Below are 14,863 nucleotides of genomic sequence, written 5' to 3' on the forward strand. Positions count from 1 at the left end.
TATGGCTTTATCTTATAGACTTCTATATCCCCGTGCTGGGCACACAGGTTTTGCAGCTGTTTGAGCTAAGATTTTCAAGTTATTCACATAATGAATACCTATACTTTGTTTCGGGCGAGCTCCCCATTCAAATGCATGTAATCGTAGGAAACGCACTGGCTTGACGAAATAAAGCGTTTTTGTACAACTTCATATAAATAGCTGTAACTTTTGATAGAAGACTCAGACACACATGTTCATGGCTTTAGCTTATAGACTTCTCTATCCCTGTGCTGGGCACACAGGTTTTGCAGCTGTTTGAGCTAAGATTTTCAAGTTATTCACATAATGAAAACCTATACTTTGTTTCGGGCGAGCTCCCCATTCAAATGCATGTAATCGTAAGAAACGCACTGGCTTGACGAAATAAAGCGTTTTTGTACAACTTCATATAAATAGCTGTAACTTTTGATAGAAGACTCAGACACACATGTCCATGGCTTTATCTTATAGACTTCTATATCCCTGTGCTGGGCACACAGGTTTTGCAGCTGTTTGAGCTAAGATTTTCAAGTTATTCACATAATGAAAACCTATACTTTGTTTCGGGCGAGCTCCCCATTCAAATGCATGTAATCGTAGGAAACGCACTGGCTTGACGAAATAAAGCGTTTTTGTACAACTTCATATAAATAGCTGTAAGTCTTGATAGAAGACTCAGACAAACATAAATATGGCTTTATCTTATAGACTTCTCTATCCCTGTGCTGGGCACACAGGTTTGGCAGCTGTTTGAGCTAAGATTTTCAAGTTATTCACATAATGAAAACCTATACTTTGTTTCGGGCGAGCTCCCCATTCAAATGCATGTAATCGTAGGAAACGCACTGGCTTGACGAAATAAAGCGTTTTTGTACAACTTCATATAAATAGCTGTAACTTTTGATAGAAGACTCAGACACACTTAAATATGGCTTTATCTTATAGACTTCTATATCCCTGTGCTGGGCACACAGGTTTTGCAGCTGTTTGAGCTAAGATTTTCAAGTTATTCACATAATGAAAACCTATACTTTGTTTCGGGCGAGCTCCCCATTCAAATGCATGTAATCGTAGGAAACGCACTGGCTTGACGAAATAAAGCGTTTTTGTACAACTTCATATAAATAGCTGTAACTTTTGATAGAAGACTCAGACACACATAAATATGGCTTTATCTTACAGACTTCTATATCCCTGTGTTGGGCACAAAGGTTTTGCAGCTGTTTGAGCTAAGATTTTCAAGTTATTCACATAATGAAAACCTATACTTTGTTTCGGGCGAGCTCCCCATTCAAATGCATGTAATCGTAGGAAACGCACTGGCTTGACGAAATAAAGCGTTTTTGTACAACTTCATATAAATAGCTGTAACTTTTGATAGAAGACTCAGACACACATAAATATGGCTTTATCTTATAGACTTCTCTATCCCTGTGCTGGGCACACAGGTTTGGCAGCTGTTTGAGCTAAGATTTTCAAGTTATTCACATAATGAAAACCTATACTTTGTTTCGGGCGAGCTCCCCATTCAAATGCATGTAATCGTAGGAAACGCACTGTCTTGACGAAATAAAGCGTTTTTGTACAACTTCATATAAATAGCTGTAACTTTTGATAGAAGACTCAGACACACATAAATATGGCTTTATCTTATAGACTTCTATATCCCCGTGCTGGGCACACAGGTTTTGCAGCTGTTTGAGCTAAGATTTTCAAGTTATTCACATAATGAATACCTATACTTTGTTTCGGGCGAGCTCCCCATTCAAATGCATGTAATCGTAGGAAACGCACTGGCTTGACGAAATAAAGCGTTTTTGTACAACTTCATATAAATAGCTGTAACTTTTGATAGAAGACTCAGACACACATGTTCATGGCTTTATCTTATAGACTTCTCTATCCCTGTGCTGGGCACACAGGTTTTGCAGCTGTTTGAGCTAAGATTTTCAAGTTATTCACATAATGAAAACCTATACTTTGTTTCGGGCGAGCTCCCCATTCAAATGCATGTAATCGTAAGAAACGCACTGGCTTGACGAAATAAAGCGTTTTTGTACAACTTCATATAAATAGCTGTAACTTTTGATAGAAGACTCAGACACACATGTCCATGGCTTTATCTTATAGACTTCTATATCCCTGTGCTGGGCACACAGGTTTTGCAGCTGTTTGAGCTAAGATTTTCAAGTTATTCACATAATGAAAACCTATACTTTGTTTCGGGCGAGCTCCCCATTCAAATGCATGTAATCGTAGGAAACGCACTGGCTTGACGAAATAAAGCGTTTTTGTACAACTTCATATAAATAGCTGTAAGTCTTGATAGAAGACTCAGACAAACATAAATATGGCTTTATCTTATAGACTTCTCTATCCCTGTGCTGGGCACACAGGTTTGGCAGCTGTTTGAGCTAAGATTTTCAAGTTATTCACATAATGAAAACCTATACTTTGTTTCGGGCGAGCTCCCCATTCAAATGCATGTAATCGTAGGAAACGCACTGGCTTGACGAAATAAAGCGTTTTTGTACAACTTCATATAAATAGCTGTAACTTTTGATAGAAGACTCAGACACACTTAAATATGGCTTTATCTTATAGACTTCTATATCCCTGTGCTGGGCACACAGGTTTTGCAGCTGTTTGAGCTAAGATTTTCAAGTTATTCACATAATGAAAACCTATACTTTGTTTCGGGCGAGCTCCCCATTCAAATGCATGTAATCGTAGGAAACGCACTGGCTTGACGAAATAAAGCGTTTTTGTACAACTTCATATAAATAGCTGTAACTTTTGATAGAAGACTCAGACACACATAAATATGGCTTTATCTTACAGACTTCTATATCCCTGTGTTGGGCACAAAGGTTTTGCAGCTGTTTGAGCTAAGATTTTCAAGTTATTCACATAATGAAAACCTATACTTTGTTTCGGGCGAGCTCCCCATTCAAATGCATGTAATCGTAGGAAACGCACTGGCTTGACGAAATAAAGCGTTTTTGTACAACTTCATATAAATAGCTGTAACTTTTGATAGAAGACTCAGACACACATGTTCATTGCTTTATCTTATAGACTTCTATATCCCTGTGCTGGGCACACAGGTTTTGCAGCTGTTTGAGCTAAGATTTTCAAGTTATTCACATAATGAAAACCTATACTTTGTTTCGGGCGAGCTCCCCATTCAAATGCATGTAATCGTAGGAAACGCACTGGCTTGACGAAATAAAGCGTTTTTGTACAACTTCATATAAATAGCTGTAACTTTTGATAGAAGACTCAGACACACTTAAATATGGCTTTATCTTATAGACTTCTATATCCCTGTGCTGGGCACACAGGTTTTGCAGCTGTTTGAGCTAAGATTTTCAAGTTATTCACATAATGAAAACCTATACTTTGTTTCGGGCGAGCTCCCCATTCAAATGCATGTAATCGTAGGAAACGCACTGGCTTGACGAAATAAAGCGTTTTTGTACAACTTCATATAAATAGCTGTAACTTTTGATAGAAGACTCAGACACACATGTTCATGGCTTTATCTTATAGACTTCTATATCCCTGTGCTGGGCACACAGGTTTTGCAGCTGTTTGAGCTAAGATTTTCAAGTTATTCACATAATGAAAACCTATACTTTGTTTCGGGCGAGCTCCCCATTCAAATGCATGTAATCGTAGGAAACGCACTGGCTTGACGAAATAAAGCGTTTTTGTACAACTTCATATAAATAGCTGTAACTTTTGATAGAAGACTCAGACACACATGTTCATGGCTTTATCTTATAGACTTCTATATCCCTGTGCTGGGCACACAGGTTTTGCAGCTGTTTGAGCTAAGATTTTCAAGTTATTCACATAATGAAAACCTATACTTTGTTTCGGGCTAGCTCCCCATTCAAATGCATGTAATCGTAGGAAACGCACTGGCTTGACGAAATAAAGCGTTTTTGTACAACTTCATATAAATAGCTGTAACTTTTGATAGAAGACTCAGACACACATAAATATGGCTTTATCTTATAGACTTCTCTATCCCTGTGCTGGGCACACAGGTTTGGCAGCTGTTTGAGCTAAGATTTTCAAGTTATTCACATAATGAAAACCTATACTTTGTTTCGGGCGAGCTCCCCATTCAAATGCATGTAATCGTAGGAAACGCACTGTCTTGACGAAATAAAGCGTTTTTGTACAACTTCATATAAATAGCTGTAACTTTTGATAGAAGACTCAGACACACATAAATATGGCTTTATCTTATAGACTTCTATATCCCCGTGCTGGGCACACAGGTTTTGCAGCTGTTTGAGCCAAGATTTTCAAGTTATTCACATAATGAAAACCTATACTTTGTTTCGGGCGAGCTCCCCATTCAAATGCATGTAATCGTAAGAAACGCACTGGCTTGACGAAATAAAGCGTTTTTGTACAACTTCATATAAATAGCTGTAACTTTTGATAGAAGACTCAGACACACATGTCCATGGCTTTATCTTATAGACTTCTATATCCCTGTGCTGGGCACACAGGTTTTGCAGCTGTTTGAGCTAAGATTTTCAAGTTATTCACATAATGAAAACCTATACTTTGTTTCGGGCGAGCTCCCCATTCAAATGCATGTAATCGTAGGAAACGCACTGGCTTGACGAAATAAAGCGTTTTTGTACAACTTCATATAAATAGCTGTAACTTTTGATAGAAGACTCAGACACACATGTTCATGGCTTTATCTTATAGACTTCTATATCCCTGTGCTGGGCACACAGGTTTTGCAGCTGTTTGAGCTAAGATTTTCAAGTTATTCACATAATGAAAACCTATACTTTGTTTCGGGCGAGCTCCCCATTCAAATGCATGTAATCGTAGGAAACGCACTGGCTTGACGAAATAAAGCGTTTTTGTACAACTTCATATAAATAGCTGTAACTTTTGATAGAAGACTCAGACACACATAAATATGGCTTTATCTTATAGACTTCTCTATCCCTGTGCTGGGCACACAGGTTTGGCAGCTGTTTGAGCTAAGATTTTCAAGTTATTCACATAATGAAAACCTATACTTTGTTTCGGGCGAGCTCCCCATTCAAATGCATGTAATCGTAGGAAACGCACTGGCTTGACGAAATAAAGCGTTTTTGTACAACTTCATATAAATAGCTGTAACTTTTGATAGAAGACTCAGACACACATAAATATGGCTTTATCTTATAGACTTCTCTATCCCTGTGCTGGGCACACAGGTTTGGCAGCTGTTTGAGCTAAGATTTTCAAGTTATTCACATAATGAAAACCTATACTTTGTTTCGGGCGAGCTCCCCATTCAAATGCATGTAATCGTAGGAAACGCACTGTCTTGACGAAATAAAGCGTTTTTGTACAACTTCATATAAATAGCTGTAACTTTTGATAGAAGACTCAGACACACATAAATATGGCTTTATCTTATAGACTTCTATATCCCCGTGCTGGGCACACAGGTTTTGCAGCTGTTTGAGCCAAGATTTTCAAGTTATTCACATAATGAATACCTATACTTTGTTTCGGGCGAGCTCCCCATTCAAATGCATGTAATCGTAGGAAACGCACTGGCTTGACGAAATAAAGCGTTTTTGTACAACTTCATATAAATAGCTGTAACTTTTGATAGAAGACTCAGACACACATGTTCATGGCTTTATCTTATAGACTTCTATATCCCTGTGCTGGGCACACAGGTTTTGCAGCTGTTTGAGCTAAGATTTTCAAGTTATTCACATAATGAAAACCTATACTTTGTTTCGGGCGAGCTCCCCATTCAAATGCATGTAATCGTAGGAAACGCACTGGCTTGACGAAATAAAGCGTTTTTGTACAACTTCATATAAATAGCTGTAACTTTTGATAGAAGACTCAGACACACATGTCCATGGCTTTATCTTATAGACTTCTATATCCCTGTGCTGGGCACACAGGTTTTGCAGCTGTTTGAGCTAAGATTTTCAAGTTATTCACATAATGAAAACCTATACTTTGTTTCGGGCGAGCTCCCCATTCTAATGCATGTAATCGTAGGAAACGCACTGGCTTGACGAAATAAAGCGTTTTTGTACAACTTCATATAAATAGCTGTAAGTCTTGATAGAAGACTCAGACAAACATAAATATGGCTTTATCTTATAGACTTCTCTATCCCTGTGCTGGGCACACAGGTTTGGCAGCTGTTTGAGCTAAGATTTTCAAGTTATTCACATAATGAAAACCTATACTTTGTTTCGGGCGAGCTCCCCATTCAAATGCATGTAATCGTAGGAAACGCACTGGCTTGACGAAATAAAGCGTTTTTGTACAACTTCATATAAATAGCTGTAACTTTTGATAGAAGACTCAGACACACTTAAATATGGCTTTATCTTATAGACTTCTATATCCCTGTGCTGGGCACACAGGTTTTGCAGCTGTTTGAGCTAAGATTTTCAAGTTATTCACATAATGAAAACCTATACTTTGTTTCGGGCGAGCTCCCCATTCAAATGCATGTAATCGTAGGAAACGCACTGGCTTGACGAAATAAAGCGTTTTTGTACAACTTCATATAAATAGCTGTAACTTTTGATAGAAGACTCAGACACACATAAATATGGCTTTATCTTATAGACTTCTATATCCCTGTGTTGGGCACAAAGGTTTTGCAGCTGTTTGAGCTAAGATTTTCAAGTTATTCACATAATGAAAACCTATACTTTGTTTCGGGCGAGCTCCCCATTCAAATGCATGTAATCGTAGGAAACGCACTGGCTTGACGAAATAAAGCGTTTTTGTACAACTTCATATAAATAGCTGTAACTTTTGATAGAAGACTCAGACACACATAAATATGGCTTTATCTTATAGACTTCTATATCCCTGTGCTGGGCACACAGGTTTGGCAGCTGTTTGAGCTAAGATTTTCAAGTTATTCACATAATGAAAACCTATACTTTGTTTCGGGCGAGCTCCCCATTCAAATGCATGTAATCGTAGGAAACGCACTGGCTTGACGAAATAAATTGTTTTTGTACAACTTCATATAAATAGCTGTAACTTTTGATAGAAGACTCAGACACACATGTTCATGGCTTTATTTTATAGACTTCTCTATCCCTGTTCTGGGCACACAGGTTTTGCAGCTGTTTGAGCTAAGATTTTCAAGTTATTCACATAATGAAAACCTATACTTTGTTTCGGGCGAGCTCCCCATTCAAATGCATGTAATCGTAAGAAACGCACTGGCTTGACGAAATAAAGCGTTTTTGTACAACTTCATATAAATAGCTGTAAGTCTTGATAAAAGACTCAGACAAACATAAATATGGCTTTATCTTATAGACTTCTCTATCCCTGTGCTGGGCACACAGGTTTGGCAGCTGTTTGAGCTAAGATTTTCAAGTTATTCACATAATGAAAACCTATACTTTGTTTCGGGCGAGCTCCCCATTCAAATGCATGTAATCGTAGGAAACGCACTGGCTTGACGAAATAAAGCGTTTTTGTACAACTTCATATAAATAGCTGTAAGTCTTGATAGAAGACTCAGACAAACATAAATATGGCTTTATCTTATAGACTTCTCTATCCCTGTGCTGGGCACACAGGTTTGGCAGCTGTTTGAGCTAAGATTTTCAAGTTATTCACATAATGAAAACCTATACTTTGTTTCGGGCGAGCTCCCCATTCAAATGCATGTAATCGTAGGAAACGCACTGGCTTGACGAAATAAAGCGTTTTTGTACAACTTCATATAAATAGCTGTAACTTTTGATAGAAGACTCAGACACACTTAAATATGGCTTTATCTTATAGACTTCTATATCCCTGTGCTGGGCACACAGGTTTTGCAGCTGTTTGAGCTAAGATTTTCAAGTTATTCACATAATGAAAACCTATACTTTGTTTCGGGCGAGCTCCATATTCAAATGCATGTAATCGTAGGAAACGCACTGGCTTGACGAAATAAAGCGTTTTTGTACAACTTCATATAAATAGCTGTAACTTTTGATAGAAGACTCAGACACACATGTTCATGGCTTTATCTTATAGACTTCTATATCCCTGTGCTGGGCACACAGGTTTTGCAGCTGTTTGAGCTAAGATTTTCAAGTTATTCACATAATGAAAACCTATACTTTGTTTCGGGCGAGCTCCCCATTCAAATGCATGTAATCGTAGGAAACGCACTGGCTTGACGAAATAAAGCGTTTTTGTACAACTTCATATAAATAGCTGTAACTTTTGATAGAAGACTCAGACACACATGTTCATGGCTTTATCTTATAGACTTCTATATCCCTGTGCTGGGCAAACAGGTTTTGCAGCTGTTTGAGCTAAGATTTTCAAGTTATTCACATAATGAAAACCTATACTTTGTTTCGGGCGAGCTCCCCATTCAAATGCATGTAATCGTAGGAAACGCACTGGCTTGACGAAATAAAGCGTTTTTGTACAACTTCATATAAATAGCTGTAACTTTTGATAGAAGACTCAGACAAACATAAATATGGCTTTATCTTATAGACTTCTATATCCCTGTGCTGGGCACACAGGTTTGGCAGCTGTTTGAGCTAAGATTTTCAAGTTATTCACATAATGAAAACCTATACTTTGTTTCGGGCGAGCTCCCCATTCAAATGCATGTAATCGTAGGAAACGCACTGGCTTGACGAAATAAAGCGTTTTTGTACAACTTCATATAAATAGCTGTAACTTTTGATAGAAGACTCAGACACACTTAAATATGGCTTTATCTTATAGACTTCTATATCCCTGTGCTGGGCACACAGGTTTTGCAGCTGTTTGAGCTAAGATTTTCAAGTTATTCACATAATGAAAACCTATACTTTGTTTCGGGCGAGCTCCCCATTCAAATGCATGTAATCGTAAGAAACGCACTGGCTTGACGAAATAAAGCGTTTTTGTACAACTTCATATAAATAGCTGTAACTTTTGATAGAAGACTCAGACACACATAAATATGGCTTTATCTTATAGACTTCTATATCCCCGTGCTGGGCACACAGGTTTTGCAGCTGTTTGAGCCAAGATTTTCAAGTTATTCACATAATGAAAACCTATACTTTGTTTCGGGCGAGCTCCCCATTCAAATGCATGTAATCGTAGGAAACGCACTGGCTTGACGAAATAAAGCGTTTTTGTACAACTTCATATAAATAGCTGTAACTTTTGATAGAAGACTCAGACACACATGTTCATGGCTTTATCTTATAGACTTCTATATCCCTGTGCTGGGCACACAGGTTTTGCAGCTGTTTGAGCTAAGATTTTCAAGTTATTCACATAATGAAAACCTATACTTTGTTTCGGGCGAGCTCCCCATTCAAATGCATGTAATCGTAGGAAACGCACTGGCTTGACGAAATAAAGCGTTTTTGTACAACTTCATATAAATAGCTGTAACTTTTGATAGAAGACTCAGACACACATGTTCATGGCTTTATCTTATAGACTTCTCTATCCCTGTGCTGGGCACACAGGTTTGGCAGCTGTTTGAGCTAAGATTTTCAAGTTATTCACATAATGAAAACCTATACTTTGTTTCGGGCGAGCTCCCCATTCAAATGCATGTAATCGTAGGAAACGCACTGGCTTGACGAAATAAAGCGTTTTTGTACAACTTCATATAAATAGCTGTAACTTTTGATAGAAGACTCAGACACACATAAATATGGCTTTATCTTATAGACTTCTCTATCCCTGTGCTGGGCACACAGGTTTGGCAGCTGTTTGAGCTAAGATTTTCAAGTTATTCACATAATGAAAACCTATACTTTGTTTCGGGCGAGCTCCCCATTCAAATGCATGTAATCGTAGGAAACGCACTGTCTTGACGAAATAAAGCGTTTTTGTACAACTTCATATAAATAGCTGTAACTTTTGATAGAAGACTCAGACACACATAAATATGGCTTTATCTTATAGACTTCTATATCCCCGTGCTGGGCACACAGGTTTTGCAGCTGTTTGAGCCAAGATTTTCAAGTTATTCACATAATGAAAACCTATACTTTGTTTCGGGCGAGCTCCCCATTCAAATGCATGTAATCGTAGGAAACGCACTGGCTTGACGAAATAAAGCGTTTTTGTACAACTTCATATAAATAGCTGTAACTTTTGATAGAAGACTCAGACACACATAAATATGGCTTTATCTTATAGACTTCTATATCCCCGTGCTGGGCACACAGGTTTTGCAGCTGTTTGAGCCAAGATTTTCAAGTTATTCACATAATGAATACCTATACTTTGTTTCGGGCGAGCTCCCCATTCAAATGCATGTAATCGTAGGAAACGCACTGGCTTGACGAAATAAAGCGTTTTTGTACAACTTCATATAAATAGCTGTAACTTTTGATAGAAGACTCAGACACACATGTCCATGGCTTTATCTTATAGACTTCTATATCCCTGTGCTGGGCACACAGGTTTTGCAGCTGTTTGAGCTAAGATTTTCAAGTTATTCACATAATGAAAACCTATACTTTGTTTCGGGCGAGCTCCCCATTCAAATGCATGTAATCGTAAGAAACGCACTGGCTTGACGAAATAAAGCGTTTTTGTACAACTTCATATAAATAGCTGTAACTTTTGATAGAAGACTCAGACACACATGTTCATGGCTTTATCTTATAGACTTCTATATCCCTGTGCTGGGCACACAGGTTTTGCAGCTGTTTGAGCTAAGATTTTCAAGTTATTCACATAATGAAAACCTATACTTTGTTTCGGGCGAGCTCCCCATTCAAATGCATGTAATCGTAGGAAACGCACTGGCTTGACGAAATAAAGCGTTTTTGTACAACTTCATATAAATAGCTGTAACTTTTGATAGAAGACTCAGACACACATGTTCATGGCTTTATCTTATAGACTTCTCTATCCCTGTGCTGGGCACACAGGTTTTGCAGCTGTTTGAGCTAAGATTTTCAAGTTATTCACATAATGAAAACCTATACTTTGTTTCGGGCGAGCTCCCCATTCAAATGCATGTAATCGTAGGAAACGCACTGGCTTGACGAAATAAAGCGTTTTTGTACAACTTCATATAAATAGCTGTAACTTTTGATAGAAGACTCAGACACACATGTTCATGGCTTTATCTTATAGACTTCTATATCCCTGTGCTGGGCACACAGGTTTTGCAGCTGTTTGAGCTAAGATTTTCAAGTTATTCACATAATGAAAACCTATACTTTGTTTCGGGCGAGCTCCCCATTCAAATGCATGTAATCGTAAGAAACGCACTGGCTTGACGAAATAAAGCGTTTTTGTACAACTTCATATAAATAGCTGTAACTTTTGATAGAAGACTCAGACACACATGTTCATGGCTTTATCTTATAGACTTCTATATCCCTGTGCTGGGCACACAGGTTTTGCAGCTGTTTGAGCCAAGATTTTCAAGTTATTCACATAATGAAAACCTATACTTTGTTTCGGGCGAGCTCCCCATTCAAATGCATGTAATCGTAGGAAACGCACTGGCTTGACGAAATAAAGCGTTTTTGTACAACTTCATATAAATAGCTGTAACTTTTGATAGAAGACTCAGACACACATAAATATGGCTTTATCTTATAGACTTCTATATCCCTGTGTTGGGCACACAGGTTTTGCAGCTGTTTGAGCTAAGATTTTCAAGTTATTCACATAATGAAAACCTATACTTTGTTTCGGGCGAGCTCCCCATTCAAATGCATGTAATCGTAGGAAACGCACTGGCTTGACGAAATAAAGCGTTTTTGTACAACTTCATATAAATAGCTGTAACTTTTGATAGAAGACTCAGACACACATAAATATGGCTTTATCTTATAGACTTCTCTATCCCTGTGCTGGGCACACAGGTTTGGCAGCTGTTTGAGCTAAGATTTTCAAGTTATTCACATAATGAAAACCTATACTTTGTTTCGGGCGAGCTCCCCATTCAAATGCATGTAATCGTAGGAAACGCACTGTCTTGACGAAATAAAGCGTTTTTGTACAACTTCATATAAATAGCTGTAACTTTTGATAGAAGACTCAGACACACATAAATATGGCTTTATCTTATAGACTTCTATATCCCCGTGCTGGGCACACAGGTTTTGCAGCTGTTTGAGCTAAGATTTTCAAGTTATTCACATAATGAATACCTATACTTTGTTTCGGGCGAGCTCCCCATTCAAATGCATGTAATCGTAGGAAACGCACTGGCTTGACGAAATAAAGCGTTTTTGTACAACTTCATATAAATAGCTGTAACTTTTGATAGAAGACTCAGACACACATGTTCATGGCTTTATCTTATAGACTTCTCTATCCCTGTGCTGGGCACACAGGTTTTGCAGCTGTTTGAGCTAAGATTTTCAAGTTATTCACATAATGAAAACCTATACTTTGTTTCGGGCGAGCTCCCCATTCAAATGCATGTAATCGTAAGAAACGCACTGGCTTGACGAAATAAAGCGTTTTTGTACAACTTCATATAAATAGCTGTAACTTTTGATAGAAGACTCAGACACACATGTCCATGGCTTTATCTTATAGACTTCTATATCCCTGTGCTGGGCACACAGGTTTTGCAGCTGTTTGAGCTAAGATTTTCAAGTTATTCACATAATGAAAACCTATACTTTGTTTCGGGCGAGCTCCCCATTCAAATGCATGTAATCGTAGGAAACGCACTGGCTTGACGAAATAAAGCGTTTTTGTACAACTTCATATAAATAGCTGTAAGTCTTGATAGAAGACTCAGACAAACATAAATATGGCTTTATCTTATAGACTTCTCTATCCCTGTGCTGGGCACACAGGTTTGGCAGCTGTTTGAGCTAAGATTTTCAAGTTATTCACATAATGAAAACCTATACTTTGTTTCGGGCGAGCTCCCCATTCAAATGCATGTAATCGTAGGAAACGCACTGGCTTGACGAAATAAAGCGTTTTTGTACAACTTCATATAAATAGCTGTAACTTTTGATAGAAGACTCAGACACACATAAATATGGCTTTATCTTACAGACTTCTATATCCCTGTGTTGGGCACAAAGGTTTTGCAGCTGTTTGAGCTAAGATTTTCAAGTTATTCACATAATGAAAACCTATACTTTGTTTCGGGCGAGCTCCCCATTCAAATGCATGTAATCGTAGGAAACGCACTGGCTTGACGAAATAAAGCGTTTTTGTACAACTTCATATAAATAGCTGTAACTTTTGATAGAAGACTCAGACACACTTAAATATGGCTTTATCTTATAGACTTCTCTATCCCTGTGCTGGGCACACAGGTTTGGCAGCTGTTTGAGCTAAGATTTTCAAGTTATTCACATAATGAAAACCTATACTTTGTTTCGGGCGAGCTCCCCATTCAAATGCATGTAATCGTAGGAAACGCACTGGCTTGACGAAATAAAGCGTTTTTGTACAACTTCATATAAATAGCTGTAACTTTTGATAGAAGACTCAGACACACTTAAATATGGCTTTATCTTATAGACTTCTATATCCCTGTGCTGGGCACACAGGTTTTGCAGCTGTTTGAGCTAAGATTTTCAAGTTATTCACATAATGAAAACCTATACTTTGTTTCGGACGAGCTCCCCATTCAAATGCATGTAATCGTAGGAAACGCACTGGCTTGACGAAATAAAGCGTTTTTGTACAACTTCATATAAATAGCTGTAAGTCTTGATAGAAGACTCAGACAAACATAAATATGGCTTTATCTTATAGACTTCTCTATCCCTGTGCTGGGCACACAGGTTTGGCAGCTGTTTGAGCTAAGATTTTCAAGTTATTCACATAATGAAAACCTATACTTTGTTTCGGGCGAGCTCCCCATTCAAATGCAAGTAATCGTAGGAAACGCACTGGCTTGACGAAATAAAGCGTTTTTGTACAACTTCATATAAATAGCTGTAACTTTTGATAGAAGACTCAGACACACTTAAATATGGCTTTATCTTATAGACTTCTATATCCCTGTGCTGGGCACACAGGTTTTGCAGCTGTTTGAGCTAAGATTTTCAAGTTATTCACATAATGAAAACCTATACTTTGTTTCGGGCGAGCTCCCCATTCAAATGCATGTAATCGTAGGAAACGCACTGGCTTGACGAAATAAAGCGTTTTTGTACAACTTCATATAAATAGCTGTAACTTTTGATAGAAGACTCAGACACACATAAATATGGCTTTATCTTATAGACTTCTATATCCCTGTGTTGGGCACAAAGGTTTTGCAGCTGTTTGAGCTAAGATTTTCAAGTTATTCACATAATGAAAACCTATACTTTGTTTCGGGCGAGCTCCCCATTCAAATGCATGTAATCGTAGGAAACGCACTGGCTTGACGAAATAAAGCGTTTTTGTACAACTTCATATAAATAGCTGTAACTTTTGATAGAAGACTCAGACAAACATGTTCATGGCTTTATCTTATAGACTTCTATATCCCTGTGCTGGGCACACAGGTTTGGCAGCTGTTTGAGCTAAGATTTTCAAGTTATTCACATAATGAAAACCTATACTTTGTTTCGGGCGAGCTCCCCATTCAAATGCATGTAATCGTAAGAAACGCACTGGCTTGACGAAATAAAGCGTTTTTGTACAACTTCATATAAATAGCTGTAACTTTTGATAGAAGACTCAGACACACATGTTCATGGCTTTATCTTATAGACTTCTATATCCCTGTGCTGGGCACACAGGTTTTGCAGCTGTTTGAGCCAAGATTTTCAAGTTATTCACATAATGAAAACCTATACTTTGTTTCGGGCGAGCTCCCCATTCAAATGCATGTAATCGTAGGAAACGCACTGGCTTGACGAAA

Source organism: Neolamprologus brichardi, chromosome 10 (genome assembly GCF_056152115.1).
Source record: "Neolamprologus brichardi isolate AB-2024 chromosome 10, ASM5615211v1, whole genome shotgun sequence".
Lineage (NCBI taxonomy): Eukaryota > Metazoa > Chordata > Actinopteri > Cichliformes > Cichlidae > Neolamprologus > Neolamprologus brichardi.